Source organism: Tamandua tetradactyla, chromosome 8 (assembly GCF_023851605.1).
Source record: "Tamandua tetradactyla isolate mTamTet1 chromosome 8, mTamTet1.pri, whole genome shotgun sequence".
Taxonomy (NCBI): domain Eukaryota; kingdom Metazoa; phylum Chordata; class Mammalia; order Pilosa; family Myrmecophagidae; genus Tamandua; species Tamandua tetradactyla.
Genome location: NC_135334.1, coordinates 64,711,425 through 64,727,317, shown reverse-complemented (window position 1 = coordinate 64,727,317; position 15,893 = coordinate 64,711,425). Strand labels below are relative to the sequence as shown.

The 15,893-nt window shown below is 36.7% G+C and overlaps 1 non-coding gene across 1 annotated transcript; it reads right to left on the bottom strand.

The window, feature by feature from the left end:
* Positions 1-259: 259 nt before the first annotated feature.
* On the bottom strand, positions 260-366 carry LOC143645323 (U6 spliceosomal RNA). The gene has a single exon (XR_013157047.1). It is a non-coding gene; the product is annotated as a U6 spliceosomal RNA (small nuclear RNA).
* Positions 367-15,893: the final 15,527 nt, after the last annotated feature.

Below are 15,893 nucleotides of genomic sequence, written 5' to 3'. Positions count from 1 at the left end.
TTTTCTTTTCACATGCTTTAGTTTTTGGAAGTTTGTGTGAATAGAGCAGGCAGGTGATTTTGAGCACTGTCTCTCATCTGGTAATCCCTTATTTCTTTACTCTGCACTCTGCGAGTGCAGAGTGTAACACATGGAGGAACTGGGACCGTCTGGCTGATCCTCTAGATTTAAGATATTGAGTGAGCCAAGGTGCAGAAGAGTTTGATTCAATCATACTTCCATTATTTACTATTATCGTGGACAATTAAGTAATTTTTTTTTAAATATGGAATGCTTCACAAATTTGCGTGTCATTCTTGCACAGGGGTCATGCTAATCTTCTCTGTAGCATTCCAATTTCAGTATATGTGCTGCCAAAGTGAGCACCAATTAAGTAAATTTTGAGCCTCAGTTTCCTAATCTATAATGCATGGATATAAACAGTACCGATCCCATGCGCCTGCTATAAGAATCTAATAGAATAACTTATTAAGATTGCTTTTGTTGCTGTTAGGTATCCACAGTTTTGGATGATGATTGCAGGGAAAAAAAGAAAATTGAGTTCTTAAACTACTCAATAAACAAATTTAAACATAACAAAATTTCTTTGTCCAGAAGTATTTCATTATGTTCTCACTTGGAATTTATTAATTTAATTATTTAAAGAGAAACATTGGATAGTTTTTGGTGCAAGGTTAATATTTTTGTTACTTGCCACATCCTTTAAAAATCTTATTAGGTTATATCAGAGGAAAAAATTTTTAGATTGCTGTTTAAGTTAGTTTATGACATGTCATTTGAAAATGACAACTAAGAGTCAAGGTTAAGTGGTGAGTGAAGTTGCAACTTCATATACCATATTATCTATTACACTCTAGAGGGGTTGATAGTACCTAATCAAACAAATGAATAGCTAATTTCATTATATTAAAATATAAAAGAAACAAGGAATGCTGATAGATGAAATTATTTATGTGCATGGGAGATCTAGTTATAAAAGTGATCAGGGAGCACATTGAGGAAGCAATAATTAAGCTGAATTCTGAATAAGACTTACTGTTAAAGTGTCTTATTTTCTAGGTGAATCTTGGAAGCCTACTCAATTTGGATGACAGAATGGACGCCATGTAGGAATTTCCAGATGGATTCTCCTTTAATATTTTAAAATCCTTTGCATTATATGCACTGACTCCTATCCCAAGTCTATCCATCATTTCTGCTAATAAAACAAACCTGTAATTCCAGTAATATAGTAGATGAGAGTTTTTTGGAAATGAACTTGCTAAAAATAATAGATATTTTTAAAATTCATAGTCAAGCTCATTGACAGTCAATTGGGTTTGCTTTGACATTTGCACATAAAGAAATCCCAAGGCCATAAATACAAAAAGAGCAAATCAGAATGACAAATAAATAAATGCTGAGTGGTTGATATGGGAGCATTTGCTAGAACCGAGTATCTAGGGTCGTGACTTTCAAGGGCTTTAGATGCTCAAAGGATGAGGAGTTAGAAATAAAGTCCTACAAATAGTTGAGATCTTCAAAAGGCTATATCCATATGAAAGGGTGACTTGAGGGTAAAAAAAATATCTGCCAGCAAGGGAAAACCACAAAGAGGATTATGGGTTGGCATTAGCTTTGGGGTGGATGAAAAATGTCGCAGTGAGAATTTATAACTATGGGCCATCCCTCCATAGGTTTGGAGTTTGAATCTATACTATTGCATTTGGGAAACTTTAAATATAAAATACAGAGGTTGATGTTTCCTTAGGGTTCACAGTAGTAGTAAATTCAAATTCTCTTTAGAGGAATTAAACCATCAAGAGTAAAAAAACACAGATATAGGAATACGATAACATAGAGTTCATGTTTTGAACTATTACACAGAAGAATATTTAAGACATTTAAAGCAATAAAATATGGAACTAAAACATAAGCATGGACTATGGCAAAAATGAATGAAAATGTTGTAAAGAATAAAATATAACTAACAGAAGCAAAACCATGGACATCAAAGGAAAAGAAAAAGATGAAACTATGCAAAAAAAAGTCTATGAGTAAAAAGCAGTAGACATAGGTAAAATGGGAATTAATGAGCTGGAAGAGATACTTGAATCATTTACATTGAATTCAGCACAGAGAAACACAGAGACAAAAACGTTAAGAAACTTAGAGAATAGAATGAGAAGGACTAACATAAATTTAATAGGAATTCCAGAAAAAAGAATAAGGAGAATTTGGGACAGGCAGTACAGTACCATTTTATGTATCAACATGTTGCGAACTGATTAAATAAGTCCTTAGCATCAGAAAACAGAAGGGTCTCAAATGTATGAATTAATAAAACGTATATTCAGATGTATCATGGAGCTTTACAGACTAAGCAAAAACCTTAAAGTAGTCATGAGGGTGGATAAAAGGGAACAGACAAAAAACAATTAGACTTGACACCTATCTTAGCAATAATGGAAGTCACAAGATAGGACAGTATCCCAGAGATATACCCTAAGAGAGAAAATAACTGTTAACCTAGAATGGTGTAACCAACAAAGGTATCTTTAAAAAATGAGCATTAAATAAGGAAAATTTTGAATAAACATGAATAGAGTGGACCACCAATAGACTCCCACTAGAAAAACTTAGAGAACGCACTTTAGAAAAGAGAGCAATCCTAAAGGGAATATCTGAGATGCAAAACATAATGGTAAGTAAGTTAATTATTATACTTGTGGGCAAAAATAGTAACTATTGAGTGGGTAAGAAAATAAAATGCATAATTTTAAGATTTTGAAAACATATATAAAGCTAGAATATAACACAGCAACTATATATAAGGCAGGAAGTCTTCCTAGAGCTTTCAAAAGTAAATGCCTACATTTGAAGTAATGCTAAGTTTGTTTTGGATAAAGGTAAAGAAATTGATTATGGTTAGAATTTAAAATGAAAATTATAAGGCAAATCACTAAGAGAATAAAAAAAGAATCTGAAACTGCTAAAACAGTAGAGGGTAAGATAAAATGAAAGAAGTTAATATGAGGAGAAAAGTATAAGCCATAAAAAAGCAAAAAATAATAATAACTGATATGAATAAATAAAAATATATTATTGGTGATATTAAAGGAAAAATAGAGTTTAAGACAGAAAGGCACCGCTGAGGATGAAGATCACTATCTAATGATAAATATTCAAATCAATGAAAGGTATTGATTTTAAACAACCAATGCTGTTATTCCAGATTATATGAAGCAATATGACTGATTTAACTGAAACAGTAAAAAATTGATAATTCTATAATCATATGAAAATTTTGAAGAAACATCTCTCACTAATTGATATATAATGCAAATAATATTAGTAAGAATCAGATTTGAACAACAATATTAAAAAGTTTTATCTAATGCTCATGGTCCCAAGAACTATAAAACACGCATTATTCTCTATAACATATGGATTGTTTTAAAAAATTTACCAAATATTAGACCATAACAAGACTCTTCAATAACATGGTATCATATGGCTCAACTCTTCTGAAATAAAATTATACTAGAAATTAATAACAAATATATAACCCAAAATGTTATGCCACTATAAAATTAGATCTAAAATAAAATCGGATATTTAAAAATTCTTGGAATGAAATCTCATCTATCAATGCTTCTAAGATGCAGCTAAAGTATCACTTTGAAGAATATTTATAGCCTTGGGTTCTTAGTAAAGAAGAGAAACCAATAATTCATGAGGTAAACATGAGATTCAAGATTAGATAAATAATAAAATCTCCAAGGAAATAGAATACAAGTGACAATAAAGGTCAAAATGAGTGAAATAGGAAACATAAACAAGGATCAACAAAGACAAATAATGATCAGCCTGATAAAGAAATATCTATCAATATTTATTATGGAAAAAAGAGAAGGCATAAGTAGAATATATGTGGGATAAAGAACGGGGCATACTTAAAGCTAGAGCAGAAATAAAAATAGAGAATATTGTAAAACCTCAGTGCCAAGAAACTGGATAACTTGTTCAAGATAAAAATAGGAAATCTAAACATGGCTAGTACCACTAAAAATATTGGCTCAATAGTTTAATATATACTAATCAACAAAATATCAGGTCTAAATCATCTTTATAGTTGAATATACTAAAATTTACAAATAATCTCAATATTAAACACAATATTTCAGAGAATAGGAAGAGGGAACATTTTCCAGTTCACTTTATGTAGTATAATATTCATAAGTAATTCAGCATGTATAGGAAAGTGCTTATTATATTACTGTATAGGCAGTACTTAAACCATTCTATTCTTTGATTTTTATATGTCATACCTGATTTTTAAATTTCTTTTTACTCTTTTTGTTACCCTTACCGGTAATCTTCATTTCTATATTTCCCTCCGACTCTTTCTCTTCTGTCTTTTCCTTTCAACCTGCAGAATTCCCTTTCATATATCTTGTAGAAGAGTTCTCTTTTTGCCAAACTCTCTCAGTTTTCTGTTTGTGAATATTTTAAACTCTCCCTCTTTTTTTTTTTTGCATGGGCAGGTACTGGGAAGCAAACCCGGGTCTCTAGTATGGCAGGCGAGAACCCTGCCTGCTGAGCCACCATGGCTTGCCCTAAACTCTCCCTCATTTTTGAAGGACATTTTTGTTGGATAAAGAATGTTTGGTTGGCAGATTTTCTCTTTCAGTACCTTAAATATATGATACCACTGCTTTCTTACCTCCATGTTTTCAGATGAGTAATCAGTGTTTTTCCTATTGTATTTCCCTTATATATGATGAATCTCTTTTCTCTTGATACTTTCAGGAGACTATCCTTATCTTTGGCATTTGGCATTCTGATTAGTATGTGCCTAAGAATAGGTATATTAGGATTTATTCTGTTTGGAGTATGTTGAACTTCTTGAACATGTTTATTTATGACCTTCATAAAAGTTGGGTAATTTCTAGCTATTTCCTCAAATATTCATTCTGTACTTTTTCCTTTCTCTTCTCCTTCTGAGACACAATGATGTATATGCTTTTGTGCTTTGTGCTGTCATTGAAATCCCTGAGACCCTGCTCAGTTTTTCCTATTCTCTTCTCTTTCTGGTCTTCTGTCTTAAGAGTTCAACTGTCCTGTCTTCTAGCCTGCTGATGTTTTTCTCCTGCCTGATCAAATCTGTTGTTGTATGCCACTAGTGTATTTTTAATCTCCTTCTACTACGCCTTTCATTCCTATCATTTTTGTTGCTTTTTATGTTTTCAAATTATTTTTTGTGCTCACATAGTGTCTTGTTAATATGCTTTATCTCTTTAGACATTTTTTCCTTTATCTCCATGAATTTATTTAGGAAATTTGTTTTCACATCTTTGATTATTTCTTCCAAATTCTGTGTCTCCTCTGAAGTTTTAATTTTTTCCTTTAACTGTGCAAACAAAATCTTCCTGTTTCTTTATGGCTTATAATTTTTTGCTGATGTCTAAGCATCTGTTTATCTTGATGAGTTTACTCTGGAGATCAGTTTCTCTCTCTTGCCTAGAGTTTTATTGTGGATTGGCTTTGTGTTGGCATTTCTTTGACACATTTCAACTTATTGTAGACCTTTAGAATAGCTCATCAGATTTTCAGCTTTTATTAATTTGATTCTTTCCCTGGATATATGATATAATTTTTGATATTGCACCATGTACCATTGTTTCATTCCCTGGAGAAAGCTTCCTTTGCCTTGTTACTTCTCTGGGAATGTTGATCTGTTCTATTTGTTTTTATTTTTTTTCTATAGTTTTTAAATACTTCTTTCATCTTCTCTAGCTGCTTTTTCCTGAAGGATAAATTCTGGGAGGATTCACCATGGAGAGAACTGCCCTAAGTCAGAATTTCCCTGTCAAAACAGGACCAGGAACCCACAAAAGGGGCTTGGATTGGTTCCAAAATGCCCAGGGAAGGATGCCAAACTTCTTTTTAACAACTCTTCAATCTATGCTTTCCTGGCCTGCCCAGCAGATGACACTCTTCTACAAACTGTTCCCCACAGTCCTATGGTGGTACTGTACCTTTAAGTCTCAACTGACTCTGTCCATGTCATTGGTGGTGTTGAAACAGAGGCTGCTTGTTACTGTGTCCAGGGCAGGTTGAGACCCTGGCAGAGACAGGATCCACCTGTATGAATTCACAAATCAAATAACAAACAGTGCTGGCCTGTGCCTCCCCACCCCTCTTCCTGTGAAAGAGCTGACCTTCAGCAAACTGTTCCCTGCAGTCCTAAAACAAAAGGCACGGTGACTTTAGACTCACTCTATTTCTATATGCTTCCAGTAAATTTTGTCCTGGACTAGTTGAAACTGTAGCTGCAGTAACTCAAACTAGACAAAACAGCATAAGCCAGGAGGCAAGAAGTTGGTAAAATTTGATGACATTAAAAACGAAAGCTATCAAAAGAGAACATAGAAGGCCATAAGATAATTTTCTAGCATATAAAAAGAATTTAAAAACAAACTAAAAAGTCAACTAAGTAAGTGGCATAAAATATTAATAAGTAATTCTCAGAAAACACAGAAGTATGAAAAGATAATTCAATGGTAAACAGAGATAACTTGAATCCTCTTTGAAATAACTTTTTATACCTAGCAGAACGGTCATAATTAAAAGGCCTGACAGTGTCAAATGCTTGTGAAAATATGGAGTAACAAGAATATGCATAGATGATAAACTTAGTAGTATATACTCTACTGGGAAATTCATTAGTAAACAATGAGACACAAACAAGAGAGTTCAAAGAAACATTTAAAAATAAAAAGGCACAAAATGTATGTGCTGGTTTGAAAGGAAGTATGCCCCTTAAGAAAAGCCATGTTTTAATATAAATCTCATTTCTTAAAGGTAGAATAATCCCTATTCAATACTGTATATTTGAAACTGTAATGAGATCATCTCCCTGGTTGATGTGATTTAGTTGAGAATGGTTGTTAAACTGGATTAGGGGATGACATGTCTCCACCCATTTGAGTGGGTCTTGATTAGTTTCTGAAGTCCTATAAAAGAGGAAACATTTTGGAGAATGAGAGATTCAGAGAGATTCAGAGAGAGCAACACTACAAAGTAGAGAGTCCACCAGCCAGCGACCTTTGGAGATGAAGAAGGAAAACACCTCCTGGGGAGCTTCATGAAACAGGAAGCCAGGAGGGAAAGCTAGCAGATGACGCCGTGTTCGCCATGTGCCCTTCCAGCTGAGAGAGAAGCCCTGACTGTGTTCACCATGTGCCTTCTCACTTGAGAGAGAAACCCTGAACTTCATCGGTCTTCTTGAACCAAGGTATCTTTCCCTAGATGCCTTTGATTGGACATTTGTTTAGACTTGGTTTAATTGGGACATTTTCTCGGCCTTAGAACTGTAAACTGGCAACTCATTAAATTTCCCTTGTTAAAAGCCATTCCATTTCTGGTATATTGCATTCCAGCAGCTAGCAAACTAGAACAATGTATAAACAACTTAAATGGCTGCTAAAATAAGAATGAATAATTATTTTATATTTTTGAGTGAAGTTCTGTACAGCAACAAACTGAAGCAGAGATAGACTGTGGTGGTACTCATTAATATTGGTGAATATTGCAAATGTTGATTGTAAAACAAGCTGTAGGAGAATATTTTTCTATGAAGCTGCATATATGTATATGGATGTGTATACACACACATACAGACATACGTAGTCATTATATTAAAACATGCATGAGTATCATCAACACCAAATACAAGACAGGTTTCTTCTGAAAGGAAGGATTGGAAATGCTATCAGAAGTGGAAGTAGAAGCTTCGACTGCACTGGTAATGATTTATTTCCTAAAGGAAGTAGGACAGAGGTGAGTGTTCTATTATTCATTTCATGATTTTTTTATGTTATAGCTTTTAAAAAATATGCAAATCATTGACCCCAAGTACAATATCCAAGGCAGGATACAAGGAAAGCCTGACTTTTATCCCTCTGTTTAGGTTCCTGTTCTGAGCCTTGGTTCCCCAGGATGTCAGAGGAAGGGCTAAAATGATGGAATCTAAGTGCTCTGGAGAAAGAAGGAAGAGACAGAGGCTCCAAGCAATATCATTTTGGTTTGCTGAGGTTTCTTCTCTCCAGTCATGTTTCTGTTCAAAAGACCCTTAATTTCCTGAGACATTTTTTCCTTTAGGAAATCTTCCCTTTCCTTTCCTTGAATTATCTTATGCATATCTATCTCTAGTTCTTATGTCTAACTTCCTATCTTGAAGTACATTATTCATGCATATGCCTCTTCTCCTCTACTCCTCTCCCCAAACTGCTTGAGGGTGGAGTCTGTATTCCTTAAAGCACAGGGTAGTATTTGCTCAGTAAGAATCAGAAAGGAGACTTGTGGTGCAGTGAGAAGAACATAAGCTAAGGAGTAAGCTAGACTTACCTAGTTTCAAATAGCAGCTCCAGCCCTACTTGCTGTACAGTCCCAGTGAGTGGCTTCACCTCTGTGAGCCTCAATTACTCAACTAAGAAGTAGCGACAGTAAAACTCAAATCACTAAACTTTGTGATTTGACTACAAGTGCCGATGATAACGCCTTCCCCAGAGAAGGCTCCCAACAAACATCAGCTCCCTTGCTCCTTCTTTCTGTTAGTTTTGAAGATCTGGAAGTATCTCTAGTCATGAGAGTTGTGTCAATGTCAACTTTATAGAAAGCACAGATTTAATGGTGATCTGTCTACCTAGTGAGCCTAACTGCTTTATTTTACTTTAAATTGTTTTTAGGAACTCAGTATTTATTTATTATTTTTTTTAAATTAAAAAGTGCAATTAGCTGTATTAGTGTTTCATCTTTAGTTCCTGGTGTTTTAAAATACATCCAGGTATCTAATTTTTTCTCTTCAATGATTTTTTTTATTGAGATATAATCATCTAAAGTGTACAATCAGTGGTTCACAGTATCATCATAAAGCTGTGCATTCATCATTACACCGAATTGCTTTAGAATAAGCAGCCATTATACTTGGAGTGTAATGAGGGATTATAGATGATGATTTAATGCACCGAACATTTATACTTAGTACCTAGGTAGAAATGTGCTAAAGGCTGACACATTAAAGCTGGTAAAATTCAGTCTGTGAAAGTTCCCAAGGACACAGGGACACTTTCCCTGACTCCACCCCTCCAGTACAGAAATCAAACAGATCCCTGGCTCTTAAGGCTAATTTCCTGCCATTGCAATATCATTCATTTTCACAATAATCCATCATTAATACAAAAAATGAACACTCATTTTAATCTGAAGTTTTTTCAGTATTTTTCTGAAGATGTGAACCTTTTCATCATTTAAATCATACATTCCTGATGCAGATAAGCATGTCATTCTTGCCAGAGGATTCCTGAGAACATGTATTCCAGGAATATCATCTGGCATGAGCTTTACATTCTAATAAAATTGCACATACTTGGCCTTTTCTGCCCAGGACAACTACTCAGAGGTTTGAAGACATGGTTTAGTCCTCTTTGACTTCTCTTTTTCAGATACAATATACCTTCTTGCGACCATTGTTCAAGATATATTTTATTTTTTTCTCTTAAAATGGTCAATAAAAGAGTGAACATGTTCAAAGGTGTTGTCAGAAATTGACAATATTCTATATGGGCTCAGAACAAAACCTCATAGACTAGAATTATTACCCCCACTACCTGCCCCCCATTCTTCATATGATACTTGTGTTAATACAGCCTAAATTTGCCTTAGAACATGGCATAGTTCTACTTCTGACTAAATACTAAGCTTAGTGAGAACTAAAATTCACAAATCTTTCTATGAGCTGTTGCTGAGTTGTGCCTCCTCCTTTTGAACTTGCATGACTTGTTACCTTAATAGATTTTATTAAGTTCTCACCCTGTGCCAGATACTGGGCTAGCTGCCTGAGATAGAATTTAAGAAATAGTTGCAAATTTCAAAGTGTAACTCGTCTAGTTAGTGAGACAAAATAAACTCAGTGTGATCAGTTCTACAACACGCATACTAGGAGGTCCCAGAGGAGAGCACGGAACCCAAACTTGGGAAAATCTGGTAAGAAATGAACTCTAGGATCACTGAGAATGTTTCAGGCCAGGAGGGTAGAACATACCAAAGGGAGAAGAGGAACTTAAAGCCAAGACATGAAATAATATGGAGTCTGAGAATTGTAAAGTGTACAGTTTTATTTATGCTGCATAACAGACAATCCCAAAATTTGTGGCTTAAAGAAACATCCACAACTTATTTTTTATGAGTCTGCAATTTAGGGAGGGTTTGAGGGGGAAGGCTTGTCTCTGTTCCAGGTGGCTGGGGGCAGGGGCTCCCAACTGAGGCCAGGCCCAGAAAAATTGCTTCCAAGATGGTTTATTCACACAGCTGAAAATTTGGGGCTGGCTGTCAGCTGAGAGCTCTGCTGGGGCTGAGGACTGAAGTCCCCACGTGGGCCTTTTCAAGTGGCGGGAGCTTCCTCACGGCACAGTGGCTAGGTTCCAATGCTTAAGGGTAAGCATTCTAAAACACTCATTGTTCAGAGGTCACATAATCTCACTTCAGGCATAATTTATTAGATGATAAAGTTGTAAAGGTTCTCCCAGGTTCAAGGAAAGGGACCACAGACTCTACCTCTTCGTGGAAGATTAGCAGGGTTGTGGAAGAATATGCATTTGAAAACTACAGTCTACTATACAGGAAATTCAGTATGTTTAAAGGATAAAACATGACAGGTTGAGAATAGATCAGAGACAGGACTGAGAGAAGAAAGCTTCAGTTTGTAAAATATATTTTTGCTCCAATCTCCATTTTCCATTAGTTCACATCTGTCCCCATTCCATTTCCCTGTGTTTTCTGCCAAGGTATTAGAGACAAAGAGAAATAAGGCCCTAATATATTATAAAATATGCTACTAAGCCCAAGTAATATAATGCCTTAAGCTGGTAAAGCTCATCAGTATGGTGGCAGGAATATTTATAGATACAAGAGCTCTAAGATGTGGATCATATATGTGATATGGAAGAAAAGGACAAAGACTAAAGTCCTGACTTTCTTCCCTAAACAAGCTATAAACTCCATTAGGACTCAGTTCCATCATCCATAAAATATGCATAGTAATAGTAATGAATTGTTGAAAGGAAAAATAAACTAATGCTGTGAGAATGTGAAATATCGGCATGCATCTCAGATCAGCCTCAAGTATGCAAACTCCCTGAGGGCAGGGCACTTTTCCTTATTTTTAAACCTGGAGTCCCCAAAGACTAGAACAATACTCAGCTCATATAAGAGGTTTAGATACTTATCAAATGAAGAGTTGTCAGATAAAGCATGGAGTGTTTGTGTAGTCAAAAAAGTCAATTGCATGTTGGAGAACGGGTTGTCAGAGGGAATTTTCCCAAATGGTGATGGCAGGTTTGGTTACTAGAAGTGTGCTAAGGTCACAGACTCATTGACTTGGACATCTCAGAAACTGCAACCCTGTGGGAGTCGCACTTCAGATAAATAAAAAGAGAGTACCTAAAGTTTAGAGACATGGACAGGGGCTGATCATCGTGGGGCCGCACAAATGGTAAATGAAAGAACTGGGACTAGAACTCAGTTCTTTTGATTCTCATGCTGTGTTTGTGTGTGTGTGTGTGTGTTATAAAAGTGGTGTGTTTTCTCCATTATGCATTGCTGCAATAGTTATGATTCTAGATGGTGTTCATCTATATCTCATTATAAATGAGACCCATTGATTTAACTAGTCAGCACCCTAAAGAAATAAATAGAATTTATTAGAAGCCAGAGTTAGTACAATCTATACTGTTATATAAAGCTTTTTGATTTTCACAGGCAACAGTCTCTTTTAATATTCATTGCCTTTCCTTTCCCGGAGGCCTTCCTTCTGTCCCTGGCTGTGTATCCTTCCTCAACACAGTTGGCGTGTTGTAATGGAGGCTGCCTTGGGAAACCCTCCATTTAAGAAAAAGAGCCCATAGCAGGTGTTAAGGAAGGGTGGTAAAGACTATCCACATTTATCATATACTGAAATGAAAATTTAATGAGCTGTGAGGAAAGATTTATCAGAGAAGTAGCTATTCATTTGAAAGATTTTTGGGTTGCTGTTGCTGATAGGTTGTTTTTGGTAAGAATGGAAGATGACATTGGCTGAGCACCTACAACAGCTTTACATGGTAGGGATTCTGAAACCCATCAGATACATCAAGAAACTGAAGCTCAGGGAATATGACGACTGAACCAGTACCCCAGGTTCTGGCAATAAAAGGAGTAACTCCCAACTTTGGTTGTATATTAGGACCACCCAAGGAACTTTACTTGTATTGGTGCCTGGGTCCCACTCAGAGATACTGATTTAATTGATTTAGGTGAGTTCTGAGCTTTGGGAGTTTTAGAAGCTCTCCAAATGATTCTAATATGAAAAGGTGAGAACCACTGGTGTAGAATAGGGGTCAACAATCATTTTCCGTATAGAGCCAGATATTAGATATTTTCAGCTTTGCTGACCATATAGTCATGGTTACAACTATTCACCTCTTCTGATGAGCATGAAAAGCAGCCACAGACAGTACATGAATTAACATGTATGGCTATATTCCAATAAAACTTTATTTATGAAAAACAGGAAATGAGCCAGGTATAACCCATAGGCTGTAGTTTGCTGACCCCTGGTCTAGACTCTAAAGCCATCAATTCTAAATTAGAAGGGTATATATTTAAGACCAGGTGATGTTATTTTATGGAAGGGGAGTTAAGTTTGCTCAGGAGAGCAATTAATACTGGCATAACAATTCTCCTAAAAGCCAATTTCTAAAACCAGTCATAACAAGAAAAAAATTCTTTTTTTCCCATTGGAAAGTTAATTTTATAATTCAAGAAAGGTCTGCTATGACTAATATTAATATTTTTAAAAATCAGTGCTACCTTCTGTTCAAATATTTTTGTATAGACATGTAAACATACATATACCCACTATTATGGCTGATATCTTTGGAACATTTTACACAAAGGATTCATGGTCCATGCTATATTTCTACTCATGTGTTTGGAGAAATAATGAGGCATGCAAGCTCATCATCTGTTACCATCATATTTCAGACTGTTACCTTTGAAAAAAAGTAGTATTGTGGGGGCAGCCAGAAAGTTTGCCTTCCTTGGTGGAAAGGGAAATACTTTGCATTTAAAAGTGTAATTTGGGGTTTTTCCATTTGGCTTCAGTGTTGGCTACATCTGGGCTTACCAGCATTGGGGCATGGCTTCTGTTTTTCCTTTGGTAAAGTTGTGACTTTGCCCAGCATTTCCCAGCCTTGTTCAATTACAGAAGTCAAGGCCCAACTAGGCCTGATCAGGGCACAGGGCACGTCAGGAGGCCTGGCACCAGTGGCGGTGGGAGTGAATTGGTGGGTTGCTATGTGGCCTACATAGGCAGGGAGGTAAGAGAGGGACAGACTTTTTCGTGTTCACAGCCTCTTGGCTTTCCCTTACCCCATGCCTTGATGGTCTGATCTACACAATGAACTTTCTGTTTTTATATCCTATTTGTTGTTACCACTGCCTCTGCTTCTGAGCTCTCAGCATGTGTTATACTCTACTCCCAGGTCCTGCTGAAACTGAGATTGAAGTCTGAATTTAAAATTCAATCCCACTGTCTGGACATGGTAATGATGATAATTATGTTATTGAAGATTATTAATACCAATAATATCAGCCAATAAATTGAGAGCTTTTTATGTAGAGGCTTTGGTCAAAACATTTCACATGTATTATCTCCGGCATTAGTAGGATACAGTCCTTTGGGAGGAATATACTGCTGGTTCTCCCGAGAGTGCCTATATCCTGTTAATGTCTATGATAAGCGCCCCCTGCACTCCTTATCACTGCCTGGAAATTTACTTTGAAATCATTCCCAGAGACTTCTCCAGTCCCTGCTCATACACTTCATCCTGGATTATACCAATCAAATGAAACATCCCTGACCTTCGGTAAGGACTGGCATTACATCTAGTTTCAAAACTCCCCTCTGGATACCAGAGAGAACAAAATGCCACTCCCTGTAGGGCTTCCAGAAAGTAATCTGTCCTGTTGATTCTCCAGTCCAGCTTAGGCCTTGCTTTTTCTAGCTCGTCAACAGGTGTGAGGGCCCTAATATGCCACACATCTGTGCCTACTCAGCACTAGCATGGAGAACACAGAGATGAAAAAGAATCAAGCTTCCATCCAGGAGGGGGTGAGAGATTAATCTGGCAGACAGAAGGGTAAGCACATCATCCTCACCACGACCCTGCCTTGGATATGGTGGGATCTGGCTCTGCCCTAATACCATCGCAGCCACCAACACTGCCTCAACCACCTCTGCCAACACCACCATCTGAACCCTCCTCGTCACTACCACTGTCACCAGTGCCACTGATACCCACCTTTACCATGATCACTGCTGCTGCGAGCATGCCCCCCCACCTCCATCAACCCCACCACCTCCATCACCCCCCACCTCCATCAACCCCCCCTCCACCCCCTCCATCCCTCCCCTCCCCCACCCTCACCCCCACCACCTTAGGCCTCCCACTACATTTATCACCACTCTACCACCACCATCTCCATCATCATTGCCACAACTTCCATTTCACCACCATATTACATTTATTCCTATTCAGACAGTAGGAAGTTTACCCACACTTTACATAAATCTTATGAGAAAGCTCAGGATAATAATATAGAGTCCAATTTACAAATCAGGAAATTAAGGTTCAGAGCAGAAAAGTAATTTACCTATAGCCACACAGCTAATCAGGGACTGAAATAGAGCTGGGACTGAAATCCCAGGTACTTTTCATAATGAAAATATCTAAGAACTTTCTGTGTACCAGACACTACTAAGTACAAGGCTTAATTCATTTAATCCTCACAATAACCCTACAGAGCAGGCACTATTATTTTCCCAGAAAACAAGGCAAATAAAAGAAATTGAGGCACAGGGTGATCAAATCCTTTGGAAAAGTTCACTTGGTTTCCAATGTAGGCAGTCGAACTCCACAACTGGTATTCTAAATAAACTCTAAACTTCCTTTCATGGATACCACCAAGAAGCTTACGGAACACATTACCATGATGAGAGGGCAGTGCTGAGCATTGAAGGTAGAAATCAGTTAACCTGCAGAGTTTGGGAATATTTCACAGTGCAGATGTGTATGAGCTAAGTATTCCTAGGCATGCAGATGTCTGCAAAGCAGAGGGAGTCAAGATAGAATTGCCATTGTGGTTTTCTAAGCTGAAGAGGGCATTTAGCTCCTAAAAAAAAAGGTTTTATTCCCCCATCACTATAGGTTACCCCAGCATTAGTTTCAACTTCTTGTATTATAAGCAAGATAACACCCTAAAATAGCTATTTATTTGTGATAGCATTAAAATTGATACATCTAGTTTTATTGAATTTTATGGCTTATATTACCACTACAAGTAGCAATAGGCCAGTCAGACACATTGGTTAAGAATCATAATTTGAATTTCGAGAATTTGTTCTGATGTTGAATGTCTATTCAAAGAGTCAAACGAGCTGCTTGAAAAGTTTTAAAAAGTTCACTACGTTTGATGGGGAAGTTGGTAAAGGGGGGTATCCTTTTCACAAAAGATATGTCTCAAGAGTCTTTGCGGTTGAAGATTTTGCTCTTGCTTTGATTAGTGGCTCGGCAACTCAGAGAATCACAAAAGAGTAGCCTCCGGGGAAATTGAGAGCTCCCTCGCAAGGGAGCCCAGTGGAGCAGGCTATGTGGCCTTGACCAACTATACGCCTTTGACATCTGTCAAATGGGAATGACAGTGGCTTCTATCTCACAATGTTGAAATGAAGAAGAAATAAGTCAACATTTTAAAGCACTTTGAAAAGTGCTTTGCAATTGTTTTTAGATATTAAAGTTCAGAGGCCAACT